Below are 18,934 nucleotides of genomic sequence, written 5' to 3' on the forward strand. Positions count from 1 at the left end.
AAAAATTTTTTTTAAAAAAAAAGATTATGTATTTATTTATTTGACAGAGAGAGAGAGAGATCACAAGTAGGCAGAGGGGCAGGTGGAGAGAGAGAGGGAAGTAGGCTCCCTGCTGAGCACAGAGGCCAAAGCAGGGCTTGATCTCAGGACCCTGAGACCATGACCTGAGCTGAAGTCAGAGGCTTACTCCTGAGCCACCCAGGTGCGCCTAAAAGAATAAAAAATCTTAAAAAGAAAGAAAGAAAGAAAGAAAGAAAACCCTGAAGTAACTAAACAAGGAGAAATGAAAAATCTAGGAATACTGGGGCGCCTGGGTGGCTCAGTGGGTTAAAGCCTCTGCCTTTGGCTCAGGTCATGATCCAGGGATCCTGGGATCGAGCCCCGCATTGGGCTCTCAGCAGAGAGCCTGCTTCCCCCCTCTCACTCTGCCTGCCTCTCTGCCTACTTGTGATATCTCTCTGTCAAATAAATAAATAAAATCTCAAAAAAAGAAAAAAAATCTAGGAATACTTTGAGACTTCATTTTTTCTTTACATACACAAATATCCAAACTCATTGGTTAAAGAGCGGTACCTTAGATTATGCTCCCTTTCTTCAGGTAAATCAGAAACCAGTCACCAGAAAGATATGAGAAATTAGAGAAACCAGAGGGGTTTTTGGGGTGTGTGTGTGTGTAATTAATAAATTCTTTCTTTAAATGCGGAAATACGTGATCTGTTCTTCCACTGTGAGCAGATTCTCAGACACAGTCATCTTTAGCATCAAACTACATCAAATTATTCTTTCTCTCTCTCATTTTTTTTCTCCTGTTAACCAAAATTCAAGATAATGCTCTACTTTTCCTAGATGATGTAGAACTTTAGATCAGACTTCTTTGACAGAGGAGGTTTCTTTCACCTTACCATCATTGATGGTGAGCTACTAATGGATTAAAGCAGTGACAGCATTAGAGCAGAGGATTCTGGTACTTAGAATAAAAGGAAATTAATTATTTCTTCCTGTACATATCTTTTATCACATTAATGATTCCAGAACCAAGGGAGAAATATGTAATCTGAAAAAGAATAAATGGACTACATACAGTAATCTGCATGTAATTCTTTTGCAAATAATATATCTGTTTTAGTACTAAAATGAAGAGAATCCTGCCAAAAAGACTTGAAACTGATGCACAAAACATTTTCACCTAGAGTTCAAACCTATCTGTAGAAGCAGAAATTATTTTGTAATTAAAAAAAAAATAAGAGTATAAAACTTACCAACAGGAAATAAGTACTCTACTAAAGAGAATTAGCAGAAAATCCAATGCCAAGTGACTCTGTATAAATACTTCTGACTTTTATAACCTCTTCTGCCAATAATTTTCTTAGTTTAAGCTATTTCCCATCACAGAGTAATTTTCTGTGTTTTTAAATTAGAAATATTGATAGTCATAGTTAAAGAAGAGTGGATTATTTAAACAAAAAACCAACCAACCAAACAAACAAACCTTACATTCCAAAACAGTTCAAGAAAGATAACTGGTTTGAATAATGAGATATTCATTTCCAGCAACTTAAAAATAAAATCTAATAAAAGATATTAGAAAACATTAGAAATTAGGAACAAGAGGGGCGCCTGGGTGGCTCATTCCATTAAGTGTTTGCTTTCAGCTCAGGTCATGATCCCAGGATCCTGGGATTGAGTCCCCCATCAGATACCTTGCTCAGTTGGGAGCTTGCTTCTCCCTCTCCCTCTGCTGGCCACTCCCCCTACTTATGATCTCTCTCTGTGTCAAATAAATAAATAAAATCTTTAAAAAAAGTTAGGAACAATATTTAGAAATATAAATTGATTACATTAAGTCATTATGAATTCTATTTTAAAATGTCTGTCTCATAGGTTTTGATATATCTTCTCTTGATTTCCCACTAATGAGAGATAGAAACTCTCAATAATACTAAAACAAAACAAATAAACCCAAAAAACAAACAAACAAACCATGCTGCCGGTCAACTTCTTTATTAAGATTCACTAAGCATGTGATTAATGGTCAGCATATACTTTGCCTTTGTGACCCAACAAAGTCACCTGCTTAGGGGGAAAAAAAAGTGTTAGGAAAAGAAAGAGGATATTTTATTTATTTTCTATTGTCTGACCTAAAGCTTAGGAGACTGAGAATTTGAACCATGCACAAAACTGAACAGTGGTCCCCTTACTCACCTTTAAGTATCATGAGGGCATGATATGGACCTGTTTTTGCTGACACTTTATAATCTACTAGAGTGCCAGTAATATATAGGATAAATATATTTGGAGTGAATGAATGAATGAATGAATGAATAAATAATGAATGAAATAGCTAGCAAGGGGGCACCTGGTGGCTCAGTCAGTTAAGTGTATGCCTTTGGCTCAGGTCATGATTGTGGAGCACCCAGACTGATTCCCCCCATCAGGCTTCCTGCTCAGTGAGGAATCTGCTTCTCTCCCTCCCTCAACTCCCCCTCTTGTGCTCTCTCTCTCTCACACTCTTTCTCTAATAAATAAATAAAATCTTAAAAAAAAGAGAAGTAGCTAGCAAGAACTGAAATCCAACAATTAAAGGAACATTAACAAAAATTAACAACAAGCAAAGAAAAGCTCTTGAGCTAAAATAAGAATTACAGATGTAGGAGCACCTGGGTGACTCAGTTGGTTAGGCATCCCACTCTTGTTTTCTACTCAGGTTGTGATCTCATGGGTCATGGGATCTCCCCCCAGGAGGGCTCCACACTCAGCAGGGAATCTGCTTGAGAAGTCTCTCCATATGCTCGTCCCCTGGGCACATGGCATCCCACCCCCCCCCCCCAGTGGCTGCCTCTTTTGCTCTTAAATAATTAAATCTTTAAAAAAAAAGATATTTACAGATGTAGACTAAACACTATGGGCTAGTTTGGGGCAGAATGGGGAGGCTCACACCTGTAGATATTCTGTGATTGTTTTAAATTCCAAGAATAAAGAAAAGCATTTAAAGACAACTATCATATGATCTCCCTGATATGAGGAAGTGGTGATGCAACATGGGGGCTTAAGTGGGTACGAGAAGAATCAATGAAACAAGATGGGATTGGGAGGGAGACAAACCATAAGTGACTCTTAATCTCACAAAACAAACTGAGGGTTGCTGGGGGGAGGGGGTTTGGGAGAAGGGGGTGGGATTATGGACATTGGGGAGGGTATGTGCTTTGGTGAGTGCTGTGAAGTGTGTAAACCTGGTGATTCACAGACCTGTACCCCTGGGGATAAAAATATATGTTTATAAAAAATAAAAAATTAATAAAAAAAAAAGAATTGAGGAAAAACATCCTTTTAATAACTTTTCAGTACGGGGGAACAGGCACTGCTGAGGAACATCCTAGGATTGGAACTGCTTTGGAAAGGTGGCTAAACATAACTTGGCCAAGAATAGAAGTGAGACATTTACTCTGAGATATGTCCTACATTCACATAATGGGAGTTTGGTCACAGAGAGATTCCTGGCCTATGAATCATAGGACCATGTTCTTGGCTCAGCTCTTTATTAATTAAGCATATCATTTCTTGGACCTCAGTTTTTTTTAACCTAAACTGTGAAGAGTTTAGACTCCCAAAGTTGTCAATTTGGTGACCTGTGAGCTGAATCCAGCCATATGGTTTGTTTGGAAAGAATAAAGTAAAACTGTTTTTATTTGTAGAAGATATGTACAGAGAAAATCCAGATGAAACTATAAACAAATTATTAGAACTGATAAGTGAGTTTAGCAAGGTTGCATCAGACAAGGTCCATTTACAAAAATAACTAGTGCTTCTACATTTTACCAATGACCAGTTGTGGGGGGGAGCAGTAAAAATATTTCTTATAAAAAATCTTAGGAATAAGTTTAATTAAAGGGTTATTAAGACTTGCATAATGAAAACTACTATTACTATAGATACTAAAGAAGGCCTATGTAAATAGACGTATTATGTTCATAGATTGAAAAATCTCAGAATTCCTAGATTTTAAGAATCTCCAAATTTATCCATAGATTCAGTCAAAATCCCAGCACACTATTTTGTAGATATAGACAAGCTGATTCTAAAATTCACATGGAAATGTGGAAGAACTGGAATAGCCAAGAAAATAATGAAGAAGAAAAACAGTTGGAAGAAACTTGATTTTGAGATATACCATAAATCCACAAATATTAAATGAGTGTACTATTAGCATAAGAAAAGACAAATCGGTGGACAGAACACAGTTCAGTGATCGATTCACCTACATGTGGTAAATTCTATTCTGATAAAGGTATCACGAAATTAAGCAGGAAAATATATTCAGCAAATGTTGCTGGAAAAATGGGACAGTCTATTGAAAAACAAAGCAAAACAAAACAAACAAAACCTTGACATTCTTCCACCATATATAAAAGTTCATTCAAAGTAGCTCAGAGACCTAAATGTAACATTTAAAAGGATATAGCTCTGAAAGAAAACATAAGAATATCTTCTTAACTGAAGAATAGGCAAAGATGTCTTTGGGCACAGAAATCATTAACCACAAAAGAATAAACAGATAAATAAGACTTCACCAAAAATGAAAAACTTCTCATCAAAAAGTACTCATAAGAAAATGAAAAGGCAAGATTGGGGGGAGATAGTCACAATACATATATCTGATAAATGACTTTCATCCAAAATATAAAAAATATAATATAAATATTATTATATATACAACACATATATAATAATATAAATATAAAATTTAAAATAGTAAGTCACTTCAACAGACAATTCACAAAAGATATATGATTGGCTAACAAGCACATAAGAAGGATTCCAACATCATTCGTAAACAGAATAATGTAATGAAAACCTCAAGAAGGTACTACTTTACGTCCATAGAATGGTTTAAATTAAAAAGGTTGATTGTACTAAGTACTGATGACAATTTGGATCAACTGGAAATCTAATACATTGACAGCATTAAATGATACAACCACTTTTGGCAAATGAGAATTTTTAATAAAGTTAAACATACATCTTTACTGTGACTCAGAAATTATACCCCCTATAATCAAAGCATATGCCCACAAAGACTTCTATAAGAATGTTCATAAAAACTTTATTCATAATAACTAAAAACTCAAAATGACTCAAATGTTCATCAACAGGAAATCATTAATCTAACTGTGGAATAGTCAGTCACCTAATGGAATTTACTTAGAAATTAAAATAGATGGGACGCCTGGGTGGCTCAGTTGGTTAAGCAGCTGCCTTCGGCTCAGGTCATGATCCCAGCGTCCTGGGATCGAGTCCCACATTCGGGCTCCTTGCTCAGCAGGGAGCCTGCTTCTCCCTCTGCCTCTGCCTGCCATTCTGTCTGCCTGTGCTCGCTCTCCCCCCCCCCCTCTGATAAATAAATAAAATCTTTAAAAAAAAAAGAAAGAAAGAAATTAAAATAGCTATTGATACACACAACAATTTGGATATATCTCTAAAATATTATGTTGAGCAAAAGAAACAAGGCAGAATATATACTTATAATTGCATGTATTTCAGTTCAAGAACAGTAATACTACCCTACAACAGAGGTTAGGAAACTTTTTCTGTAAAGGGCCTAATATTAAATATTTAAGGCTTTGCGCTGATAAATTTTTAGTACGTATATTCATTTGTTTTTGCCCAGAAAGCAAACAAGAAGTTTCTGGATCAAGGGAAACTACTATTACTTACAGCAGCAATAAATGCATAACCCCCCCCCACCCCCAAATCCCGTTTCTTTTAGAGCAATGAGATGAATGCCAAAAGTTTAGGCCTGTAATACAAAAAGAAGGTTTTCGTATCACAGGAGAGGAATTCTATAATTATGAATCCGAGAGTTCATACAGAAACTGCTACACAGCCGCCCTCCACTGCTGAAGGACATAAATCTTACCTCCCTAAGGTACATAAATCTTGACTAGGAATAAAAGAGGGATGTTTCTAGTTTACAATCCTTTGAAATGAAAACAAACAGCTCTCAATTTCGTTTCCCTTTGCAATGTAAATATATACCCTTCAAATGTGACCAGCAAATATTCCTAGGGAACAAAAGAAGGTGTTCTCTATCTTTACTGCCATGCCATTTTTCATTGCTCTGGAGGCTGGGTCTCTGCAGGATCACTGAAAAAATCCAAAAAAAGACGGACTGCCCAAGTATGGGCCACAATGTCTGTGTCTCAACTACTCAGTTCTTCACTTGAGCCATGAAAGCAGTAGTATAAAATACAAAAAAAAAAAAAAGAAAAAAGTTTGTGTGTGTGTTTGTGACTTTATTCCAATAAAACAAGTGGTAGAAAATATTTAACTAGTGTGAGCTGTAGTTTGCTAACCCCTGTTCTAGAATGATAGAAACAGTAGCAATTGTTTTCTCAGGAGTACAGCTGATTGACTGACATGGAGGTCAAGGGAACTTTCCAGACTGGTGGAAATATTCTTCCTCTTGATTTGGGTGATCATTATATGGGTGTATGTATTTGTCAAAACTCATCAAACTATGCTGTGCATTGTACTTTCATAAAATTTACCTGATACAAAAAATTAAAAAAAAAAAATCACTACAGATTCCTACAGCTATTAAAAAGATAAAAGGAATACTGTGAACAATTTTATGCCCATTAACTCAACAACCTAGAAGGAATAGATCAATTCCTTGAAAACCACAAACTAGGGGTGTCTGGGTGGCTCAGTGAGTTAAGCCTCTGCCTTCAGCTCCGGTCATGATCTCAGGGTCCTGGGATTGAGCCCTGTGTCAGGCTCTCTGCTCAGCAGGGAGCCTGCTTCCCCCTCTCTCTCTGCCTGCCTCTCTGCCTGCCTGTGATCTCTGTCTGTCAAATAAATAAATAAAATCTTAAAAAATAAAAACCAAAAAACTGCTAAAATTCAACAAATATGAAATAATCCAAATAGCCATATAACCATTAAATAAATTTAATTCATAATTTAAAAGCTCCTGACAAAGGTATTGCCAAGATAAAATGGTATCACCAGAGAATTCTACTAAATATTTAAAGAAAAATTAACATGAATTCTACACAACTGTTTTCAGAATACAGAAGAGGAGGAAACACTGCTTAATTTGTTTTATGAGGCCAGTAATTAAATCACACCCAAATCAGGCAAAGATAGTATAAAACCAAACAAAGCAAAACTATAGACCAATGTTCCTCATACAAGCACAAAAATCTTTAACAAAATATTAGCAAATAGAACTCAGAAATATCTAAAAAGTATTACACCATGATCAAGTAGGGTTTTTTCCAAGGATGCAAGGCTGATTTAACATCTGAAAATCTATTTTTGTAATCTACCATCTCAACAACTCCCAAAGCAGTAAAAAATCAATTTGCCCTCAGATTTCATTTTCCAACACTAAATGCTGGTGATCTCGCCTATGTTTAAATGGTAAATAAAATACAATATGTTCCTAACTTGAATTCTTACAGAAAACATATACTTATTCACATGTCCTTACATATCTTTACTCACATGTGCACACTTGACACAAATATCTACTCTTACACACAGATAAATGAAAAAAAGGAAGGATATATTTTTAAAATGGTGATGTTTCTAGATAGTAGAATATATATGGTTTGAATTTTCCATTTTTAAAATATGTTTCCTACATTGGGCCTAAATATTTACAGTCAGGAAAAAAGTAAAGAAAGTAATCGGAAGAGAGGTGCATTGGTATTTCTCCTAAGTAATTTTACTCATTTTAAAAAATCTTGAACATTGTATCAAATACCTCTATGACTAATTTTATAATTTCAAAAAACACTAAACTATTTCACAGATAATTCCCCTAAAATTTATGTCTCTATAGGTATATTTGAAAGAACAACATGTGAGACACTTGACTATTAACAGCTCTAATGACCGACCGCCTTACCAGACTTAAACAGATTGCCAGATGGATTAACACTGACTTATTGAAAAAAACGATACAATTTTACAGTAACAACTATTGCGGTCCAGTCATAAGGAATTGCCACTTTAAAATATACTTTAAAAACACCAACTTTTTATTATGACGTATTTGGTGTCTTCCATGGATACATGCTATTACAAAAATACAGATGAAAAGTATATCGGTGGCTATTATTACACTAATATCCAGGATTAATATAATGTCCAAGAATCAGATGCAATTACAGTGAAAGCCCCATGGCTTAGCTGTGCTATTGGTTTCTTAAATAACCAATCTGAGAAGCTGAACTAGTGAGTTTGGGGCATCTTTACCAAATGGAAATTAATTAACAATTACACATTGATTTCTATTTTAAATGGATGTTAATGAATAAAGCATGTATTTAGTGTAATGCCATAGAATCCTGGATAACTCTCCCTCCTGGTAAATGTGTTTCATATTTTCAAACAATTCCAACTCTCCCCTTTAAAAACTGTAAAAGTGACTTTGATTCCTTGAATGAAGGAAGGTAAAGAGGCTAATAGAAACATAATTCTAAGAGTCTTTCTTTTGTGGATCATACAGTAAGTATACACACACATCCAGGATATCTCCATTCATCCATCATAGAAGCTGAAGAGCAAAGGGAAAAGAACCACCTGAAAGAAAAACAGAGTTGATACCTTCTCTGCCTGCTTTGAACTGTTATTTTATTCTGCCCTAGAAACTCTGCCCCTATTCTAATTGATAAAAATGACATCATCATAAGCTCACACTCTTCTGGGTTTCCCACGCCCTGGAGAGGGATAAAACCTATACACTACATTCTGCAGACTCTCCTGCCAGCAGGATTCTAGGCAGAAATACCAATGAGAAGTACTTGCACGAGATTGGTAAGGAAGAAGAAAAGCAAAAGCCATTATCCTTTAGCTTTAGATAGACCCTAGGTAGATGAGAGGTAAGGTTTTTGATATCCTGCGTATCAGCCACTTTGATGCTATGGATATCTGAGACCTTTGGTGGCGGTTTTCCTACAATTATTGCATATTCAGATTTCCCCAAAGAGGCCTTCCTGGCCTTCACTCCTACCTTTCTGCAGTTGTGTGAACCTTTAATTCCATGTTTGATCCACAAAAGCAGCAATTTCATTCGGTTTGGCCTAAAAAGAATATAAAATGAGAAATTATTTTTAGTAAAAATGTAATAATAACACCGCCCTTCTCCAAATGGGCCATATTTCCATTTTAAACAAAAGGCATGGAAAACATGTATTTCTTTCACGTGGGAAAGCATGTCTACAAAAGGTATAATTCTAACATCCTATACATATCTTCTGTTATGGTAGAAGCTTTCTTCTGTAATTGGCCTCCACAGCTCTTAATGAAGCTTGGGTCACTTACCTCCTATTTGCATACTTCAGTCTTGCCCTGGATTCTAGAATAGCCCAGGCTTGATGACAAATGTGCTTATGTTACTTGAGTCACACATGGGTACCCCTCTGTACAGCTCACACTCCTTATTTCACCAACTGAGCTACTTTCTTCTTAATTGTCCTTTTCTAATAAATCTAAAACCCTGCCATTTATTGAGGTCCTGGCTACTTGTGGACAAACCCAGAAACCATGTAACTGGGTTCAGTATTGATCCTCTGAGTCCCTGTCGCTTTGCTCTGCCTATCAGGACACCATTTTATTCTTTTTTTTTTTTTCCCCATATTGGATTTCACATTGTTGCTGGACATATTGAATGGTGACGAAAGATTGCTATACTATTGTGCACAGTGCTGAGCATACTTCATTAATATTAAATGAAATACTAAATGAAAAAAATGAAAGACTGTTCAGAGAAGGCCCAGGTTAATGGGAAACTGGTGTAGGAACCTAAACATTTCTAGATAGAGCCTTTTAAACACATTTACTGCAGGGATTTAGTTCATGCGGGCGATTGATTGAGGTTGAGCCCAAGTCTTTGCCTCCTTGGTTAAAACTACCTCAAGATAGAGGTTAATTTCTTTTTTTTCCATGAAAAAATACAGACTTGGGCAGACAATGTGAAGTAGTATGTATCGTCTTCACCCAGATGGCTAAAGCTGGCTGAGCATACTCTACGCTCCTTTTTGAAGCTTGCAGGAGAGGTGGAAAAATGGAAGGAAACCAGCTTTCTTTTTTAGATAGCTTGACCTGGGAGTTTCATATATATATATCACTTCTGCTCATCTCCCAGTGGCCACTGTCATATGACCACACTCATCTTAAAAACTTAAAGTTGTTTCAAAACGTAGTGTCATGTGCTAAGCTCAGATTCAGAGATTTTATTACAAACGTGAAGAAAGAGCAATTGTTCCTGGGGGGACTATCTGCAGGGTCTGACAGACATGGAGTTTGAATTCAGCCCTAGGTGAAACCAAAGGCTTGTTTGTTCTATCATGCTATTGTGATAGCTTATAGAAGATATAAAAATCTTAAACAGAGATCTAATATAGTTATATTTGTATTTTTGAATGAGCACTTTGAAGAAATTAGAAAGATGTAGGGATACATTAGGAAGTTAAGGCAACCAGTGATGGCGTAAAGCAATAGTTCTCAATCTTTTGGGTTTTAAGATCCCTTTACACTCTTAAAAATCATTGATGACCTCAAAGAACTTAGGGTTATCTGGGTTATATCTACCGATCTTTATCATATTAGAAACAAAAAGTGAGGAAATTTTCAAGCACAAGAGTATACAAACACATGTGCTTAGTCATTAGACTAATGTTGTCACCACATGTCATGTAGCTTCTGGAAAATTCTGCTGAACGTTTGGAAGACAGTGAGAATAAAAGAGGCAAATAATATCTTAATATTATTATGAAATAATTTTGACCTCATGACCCCTTGAAAGAGTCTTGGAGACTCTTCCAGGGAACCACCAGCGTTCCCTGGAATACACTTTGAAAAACAGTGACTTGCACTAAGGTCATATCAGCAGAGATATCAAGTAAAAATAATTAAAAGACCTTACAGGAATAGAAATGACAAGATTTAGTGTCCTCCTTCCATAAGATATAACTTACAAACACAACCTCCCATTAGCATAGTTACTGTTTTAAAGCTTAACCTTTAAGGAATACTGTGTTAAGTGCTTGAAATACTTAATTTTATTTAATCTTTACCTAAACCGTATGATATGGTATTATACATTTTTTCCATAGCATGTGTAATGAATGTTGTATAATTGTGTGTAGTGAACAGTGTATACTTTCCTGGCAGACCAGAACTGGAGTTCTTTTAAGCAAGTGAAGTTTTGAATAAAAGCTGTTGGCCTGTGCTTCCCTATACCTTCAGGGAAGTTTTGTTTTGTTTTCTTTTGTTTTCCATAGCAAGCCCAAGAGATTCTGGTCTCTGTTGCTTCTTCAGAGAATTAACTTCTGTATTTTTTTGGTTCTGGTTCTGACACTGTTCTTGTTCAGATTATTCAACACTGCTTACTGCTCAACTTTTGTTCCATCTGTTTCTCCTGACTCTATCTTTAACCTAGATTCCATTCTTACTACTCAGCCAAACTGAGTTACTCAACACCTGTTCCAGCTTTTGTCCTGTTTGTAACCTCCTCGTTCTGGTATGTAAACTTAGTTTCCTATATTCCATTGGCAATCTCGTTCAACTACCTCAGATATTTGGGATTTTTCTTTGGCTATTATTTGCAAGGTGATACCACAACTCTACTGCTCATAGTTGTCCCAGGGTTAAACCTTCGGTTTTTGGCATTTACTTTTCTGGGTCATTCACTAGAGGGAGGATACTACCAGAGGAGAAAATGGAGCAAGACCGAGAGGCACATGCTCTATAGAAGAAAAAAAATTGTTTCTTTTGACTTCTAGGAATTGCCAGTAAAGTATCTGAATGTTTTGTTTGTTTGTTTGCAAAGTACATTAATCATAATTATATGTTATAACTATGAACTATATTACTGAGATCAGATTATGGTGAATGTTTGAAGTGATAGTGTTACTTAGAGACAGGCTTCCAGAAACAATGTCTTTATATAGCAATTTAAGAAAAGTAGCCACTTCCTCAGATAGCGATCAAAGGAAGGTTACTCAGAATACTTGCTTTCTTTTGGCAATAGAAAATGTGTAGGCTCTTAAAAAATGTTACCAAAACATCACTATCACAAATAAATAAATAAACAATAATTTAATAATCAAATACCTAGTTAGTATTCCTGTTTCTCTGGTTATCAACTTATAAGGTGATTACATTTTTTGTTCTATACACTTTGTGTACTGGAATCAAGATCCACATAAGCCCACATTTTGCAATTGTTTGACCTGTCTCTTAACATCTCTTCAAGTCTATAGATTCCCCCTTTCTCTCTCTTTTTCCCTTACATTTGTTCATTTTAAAAACCAGGTAGTTTTCTTTTTAAAAAATTTTATTTATATGTTTATTTATTTATTTATTTTTAACATAATCTCTATACCCAAAGTGGGGCTCAAACTCATGACCCCAAGATCAAGAGTCCCATCCTCTCCTGACGAAGCCAGCCAGGAACTGGCTATTCCAAGGTAGTTTTCTTGTAGACTTTCCCACTATCTGAATTGTGCTGGTTGCATTCCTATGGTGTCCCCTGTTTTTCCTGTGTATCGATTGTTAGATCTAAATGCATTATCAGATTACTTCAGAGATGGTGTTGTGTACATCCACAAGAGTTATATCTGATTGCAAGTCCTTGTATAATTTTTGCTATTGATGATCATTTTTTTTCAGATTCATTAACTAATTAGGGCTTACAAAATAGTACTCTAATTCTAAAAACCATTTTATTTAATAGTAGGGACAGTTTCATAAAGATAAGTTTCCCATCATAAACTAATTACCCTGAAGTATAATTACTTAAAAGAAAGGCAGAGCTAGAGGGAGCTTATTCAGCTTATTTCCTGAATCCTCAACAAGGCCCTTGTAGTCACTGATAGTAGCTTCTTTACATTCTGGTATAACAAGAAATCTGGTCTTACTCTGGATCTTTCAACACTAAACCTGGAGGCTTTATTTCTCCAAAATTCCTTGGCTCCTTTTGGAAAAACTTATAATAGTGACCACTGTAGTGACACTAGGGATGTTCAGAGTTACTGAATTGGTCATTGTATCTAGATCTTTTCAGTGTATAGAATTAGGAAATAATAAGTTTTGTTTGATGGTTTTGAAGATATAACATATCAAGAAACTAGAAAAAGAAGAGCAAATTAAACTCAAAATAAGCAGAAGAGAAGAAAAAATAAGAATTGGAATAGAAATTAAAGGAAAAAGAAAGAGGACATGAATTACTAATAACAGATATGAAAAAATGGAAATCCCTACTTATGCCATCGACATTAATAAGATGCTTAAGGAATACTATGAATAGCTATAACACTATGCCTATAAATTTGATAACCTAGATGAAATAGACCAATTCTTTGAAAGACACAATCTGTCAAAACTCACACACGAAGAAGTAGACCATTTAAAAAGGCCTATATTATAAACTGAATAATTGATTAATGATCTTCCAAAAGAGAAGGCACCAGGCCCAGATGGGTTCTCTGGTGAAATCTACCAAACATTTAAGGAAGAAATTATACCAATTCTATACAATATTCTTCAGAAAATAGAAGTTGAGAGAATAATTTCTAAATCATGCCATGAGACCAGTATTAAATACCAAGGGATAAAATATGCATAGTATATTCTTTGTGTTACTAATGTTGTAGGATTTATGAGGATGAGGTAGAGGTTAGTTTTATAAGATACCTATTACTTTATTCCCAAAGTGGGGAAAAGAAACATTTACTGGAAAAAAGAAAGACCATTTACTGAACTTGCAATTTTGGCCAAGATAAAAGTTAAATACTGCATATCATATAATAAATCTTCATGATAGGTAATTGCTTATAGCAGTTATGACACAGTAAATTAAAGATTTGTGTAATTAATTTTTGCAAACCCTTTTGTAGTAATTACTTTGTACCAGGTACTGTGCTAAGAACTTATACATAATGTTCTACAACTAGGTCAGAAGTTAACTTTTGATTTTTTTATACAAATTCCTTTGATTAGATTTAAGGTTTTTCTCGTTGATGGCAGACTTTTTTTTTAACATTGATGGATATTAAATTTTGTTAAGTCCTTTGTCCACATCCATTAAGTGGATCATAGATATTTATTTTGTTAATATCATGAATTACATGGTTTATTCTTTTTCTTTAAATTTATTATTTTTTTCTTGACCTTCTCCACACATTCCTCCCTTCCTTGACCCTCTGCCTCTGGCAACCACAAGTCTGTTCTATCTATGACCTTGTTGTTTGTTTGTTTGTTTGTTTTTGAGTTCATGTATAAAAGAGAGCATATAGTCTGTCTTTCTCTGTCTTACTTTACTTAGCATTATGCCCTTGAGGTCCAACCATATTGTAGCAAATAGTAAAATTTAATTCATTTTTATTGGTGAATAATATTCCATTGTGTATACATTCCATGTCTTTTCCATTCATTTATCAATGAACATTTAAGTTGTTTCCATATCTTGGATATTGTAAATAATGTTGTAATAAACTTGGTGTAATTATCTTTTCAAGTTAGTTTCAAGTTAGTGATTTTGTTTCCTTGGATAAATACCCACAAGTAAAATTGTTGAGTCATATGGTAATTCTGTTTTTCATTTTTTAAGAATCTTCCATACTGTTTTCCATAGTGACTGCACCAATTTACATTCCCATTAGCAGTGCTCAAGTGTTCTTTTTTCTCTACATCCTTGCCAACATGTGTTGTTGTTGTCGTCGCTGTTAATTTTGGTAATAGCTGTTCTGACATGTGTGAGATGTTAGCTCATCATGGTTTGGATTTGTATTTCCTTGATGATTAGTGCTATTAAGCATCTTTTCATTTACTTGTTAGTCACCTGTACAGCTTTGGAAAAATGTCTATTCAGATCTTATGCCCATTTTTTAACTGGATTTTTTCCCCCTTGAGCTGTATGTGTTCTTTACATATTTTGGATATTAATCTCTTATCAGATATATGATTTGCAAATATTTTCTCCCATTCTGTAGGTTGCCTTTCCATTTTGCTGATGGCTTCTTTGCTGTGCAGAAGCTTTTTGCTTTGATGTAGTCCTACTTTATTTTTCCTTTTGTTGCCTTTGCTTTTGTGTCAGATTCAATAGATTCCCCAAGAACTATGTCAAGGAGCTCCCCACCTATGTTTTCTTACAGGAATCTTATGGTATCAGACCTTATATTCTTTAATCCATTTGGAGTAATTTTTGTATATGGTATAAAATAGTGATCCAGTTTCATTCTTTTGCACGTGACTGTCCAGTTTTCCCAATAACATTTACTGAAGACTGCATTTTGCTGCCTGCCTATTCTTGGCTCCTTTGTTGTAAGTTAATTCATCATATATGTGTAGTTTATTTCTGGGCTCTCTATCTGTTCCATTGATCTCTGTGTCTGTTTTTATGTCAATACCATAGTGTTTTAGTTATTAAAGCTATGTAATAAAGTTTGATGTGAGGGGACTATTGCTCTTCTTTTTCAAGTTCACTTTGGCCATTTGGGATCTTTTGTGCTTCCACAAAAATTTTAGCATTGTTTGTTCTATTGCTGTAAAAAATGACATTGGAATTTTGATACGGGTTGCACTGAATTTATGGACTGCTTTGAGTAGTATGGACATTTTAACAATATTAATTCCTTCAATCCATGAGCATGAAATATCATTCCATTTATTTGGAATTGTTGCTTTTGTTAATATTTTGTAGTTTTTAGTATACAGGTCTTCACCTCCTTGGTTAAACTTATTCATAGGTATTTTATCCTTTTTGATGCAATTATAAGTAGGAATATTTCTTAATTTCTCTTTCTGGTAGTTTGTTATAAGAGTATAGAAATACAACAGATTTTGTATCCTATAACATTTTTGAGTTTCTGTATTGGTTCTAAGAGTTTTTTTTTTTTCTTCATATATAACTTTTGGCTCCCCCAAAACTCAATTACTAACAGCCTACTGTTGACTGGAAGCTATACCAATGACATGAACAGTTGATTGACACATATTTGGTATTTTACACATGTTGTATACTTATTCTTATTATACAGTAAGCTAGAAAATTTATTAATAAAATCCTAAGGAAAATAAAGTCCTGTATTTATTGAAAAAAATCTGTGTATAAGTGGACCCATGCAGTTCTAATTGGTGCTGTTCAAGTCTCAACTGTATACTACTCTTGTGAGCGATACCAAGTATATCATCCATGTGTGGGGACAGAGTATATGGGAAATCTCTGTACTTTCCACTCCATTTTACTACAAACCTGTAGTTGCTCTAAAAAAAATTTTTTTTAAAGATACATCCTCAGTTAACACTGATACTTTTAATTCAAATTGAAAGCCACTGGATACTTACTGAACCTATTGATTTTGTATCTTTACATCTTTTCTCTCATACTGAAAATCCTGGTTCTTAATGACCTCAGTACAATTATTCATTTGCTTTATTCTGCACTACACACAAAGCTATCTCAGAATAATACCAACAGAATCGACAATAGCATAATTCATAAAAGACATGTTTGTAGATCTTTTTTCCCCCCAGAAGGGAACTATTATTGCATTTTTATGTCACTTTAAATCGTTTCTGTATAGTTACACTACCAACTGAATACACATTTAGATTTATTTTATTTAACTTTTGATTTAAAATATTTACCTTTCAAAGTTAAACTGAGAAAAAAATATGTTCAAAGAAGTCAAACTTCTATCTCTGCCCTTCCTATCCTTATTTTTTTCTTTCCTACCTGTCCTCTCTACCTCTTTTTCCTTAATTCCCCTATATGAAAATAAAATTTTAGTCTCAACTAGAACACTTTCAAGAGTGAAAGGGGTTATAGTAACAGTTACACCTTGGAAACAAATATAAATGGGGACTATCTGAGCAGAAATGGGGATATGTGTCATTGTATCTTGAAGACACCATTTATATTCGTTTTCCTTTCATTGTGTGTAAGCCTGGTGATTCACAGACCTGTACCCCTGGGGATAAAAATATATGTTTATAAAAAATAAAAAGTTAAAAAAAAAAAAAAATTAAAAAAAAAAAAATTAAAAAAAAAAAAAAAAAAAAAAAATAAGGGCACCTGGATGGCTCAGTGGGTTAAGCTGCTGCCTTTGGCTCAGGTCATGATCTCAGGGTCCTGGGATCGAGTTCCGCATCGGGCTCTCTGCTCGGCAGGGAGCTTGCTTCTCCCTCTCTCTCTGCCTTCCTTTCTGCCTACCTGTGATCTCTCTCTATCAAATAAATAAATAAAATCTTAAAAAAAATAAAAAAAATAGGCATATACATTAAATAGAACCATATCACACTGTGATTATATGACTGCTTTTTAATCTACAAATGGAAATTTTGTGTTCAATCTATATAATGTAAATATTCATATCCTTACTCTCCTAAAGTAAATGGTGGTGTATTATACTCACTCTTTCTCACTTCACTTTTTCACTTAATATATACTGGAGATATTCCTTAGTAGTAGATAAAGACAGTCTCCATTGCTCTTACAGGGGCACAGTCTATGTTGTATAAATGGACCATAGTTTATTCAGTCAGTCATAGTTTATGCACTCTTGGTTGACAGTTATTTACATATTTTTGGTTTTAAAAATAGTGATGGAAAAAACAAATAAAAAATACAAAATAGTGCTGGAGTTAATAGCCTTGTACATAATAATGTCCTTTCACATTTTTGCCAGTGTCAATTTTGGGATAGATTGCTAGAAAAGGAATTGCATACAATCAATAATGTGTATGCAGTTTTGCTAGGAGTTGCCAAATCCTTCTTTGCAGAGATTGTACTTTTTGCCTTTGCACACTAGTAATGTGTGAGAGGTCTATACACTCACAGCCTTGCCAGTAGGTATGAGGTCAAACTAGGCATTTGCTAATTTTATATATACCATATTCTTTATTTCTTTTTAAAAATTTTATTTATTTATTTTAGAGACATAATGAGCAGAGGGAGTGAGAGAGAGAGTCTCAAACAGACTCCATGCTGAGTACAGAGCCTGATCTCATGACCTGAGCCAAAATCTAGAGTTGGACGCTCAACTGATTGAGTCACCCAGGTACCCTCACACCGTGTTATTTAATTTCACTGTGACTTTGTACATGCTGTGCTCTCTTTTAGAGCACTTTCCACTTTGCTCTGTACCTAATGAGCTTAATAAATCTTTTCTTTTTTTTTTTTTTTAAAGATTTTATTTATTTATTTGACAGAGAGAGATCACAAGTAGATGGAGAGAGAGGCAGGCAGAGAGAGAGAGAGAGGGAAGCAGGCTCCCTGCTGAGCAGAGAGCCCGATGCGGGACTCGATCCCAGGACCCTGAGATCATGACCTGACCTGAAAGCAGCGGCTTAACCCACTGAGCCACCCAGGCGCCCAATGAGCTTAATAAATCTTAAAAAAAGAACAAATTATACTTGAGATAGTATTTATTTTTATATCTGAATAAAATATTCTTTTCACTTTTTTCTATTTTTCCCACCTGTGATCCCATTATTGCTTTTATTATATTAATTTACACAGTATGTTATAAAACATACACTCTTTCAAGGTTTTATTCTATGTGTGTTATGCATATTAACTGCTCATGTCTGCAAAATACACTCACTCCTAAACTAAATTATATAACAACTAAGTGCCATATACATAAGCTTGGCAATATCTATGTGCACACAAATATATACATGTATCCTTTATTTTTAATTTAATTTAATTTTTTTCAATGTTCCAAAATTCATTGTTCATGCACCACACCCAGTGTTCCATGCAATACGTGCTCTCCATAATACCCACCACCAGGCTTACCCAACCCCCCTCCCCCCCAAACCCTCAGTTTGTTTCTCAGAGTCCACAGTCTCTCATGGTTTGTCTCCCACTCCGATTTCCCATATCTCACTTCTCCTCTCCATCTCCCAATGTCCTCCG

The sequence above is a fragment of the Mustela nivalis genome (genome assembly GCF_964662115.1).
Source record: "Mustela nivalis genome assembly, chromosome: 11".
Lineage (NCBI taxonomy): Eukaryota > Metazoa > Chordata > Mammalia > Carnivora > Mustelidae > Mustela > Mustela nivalis.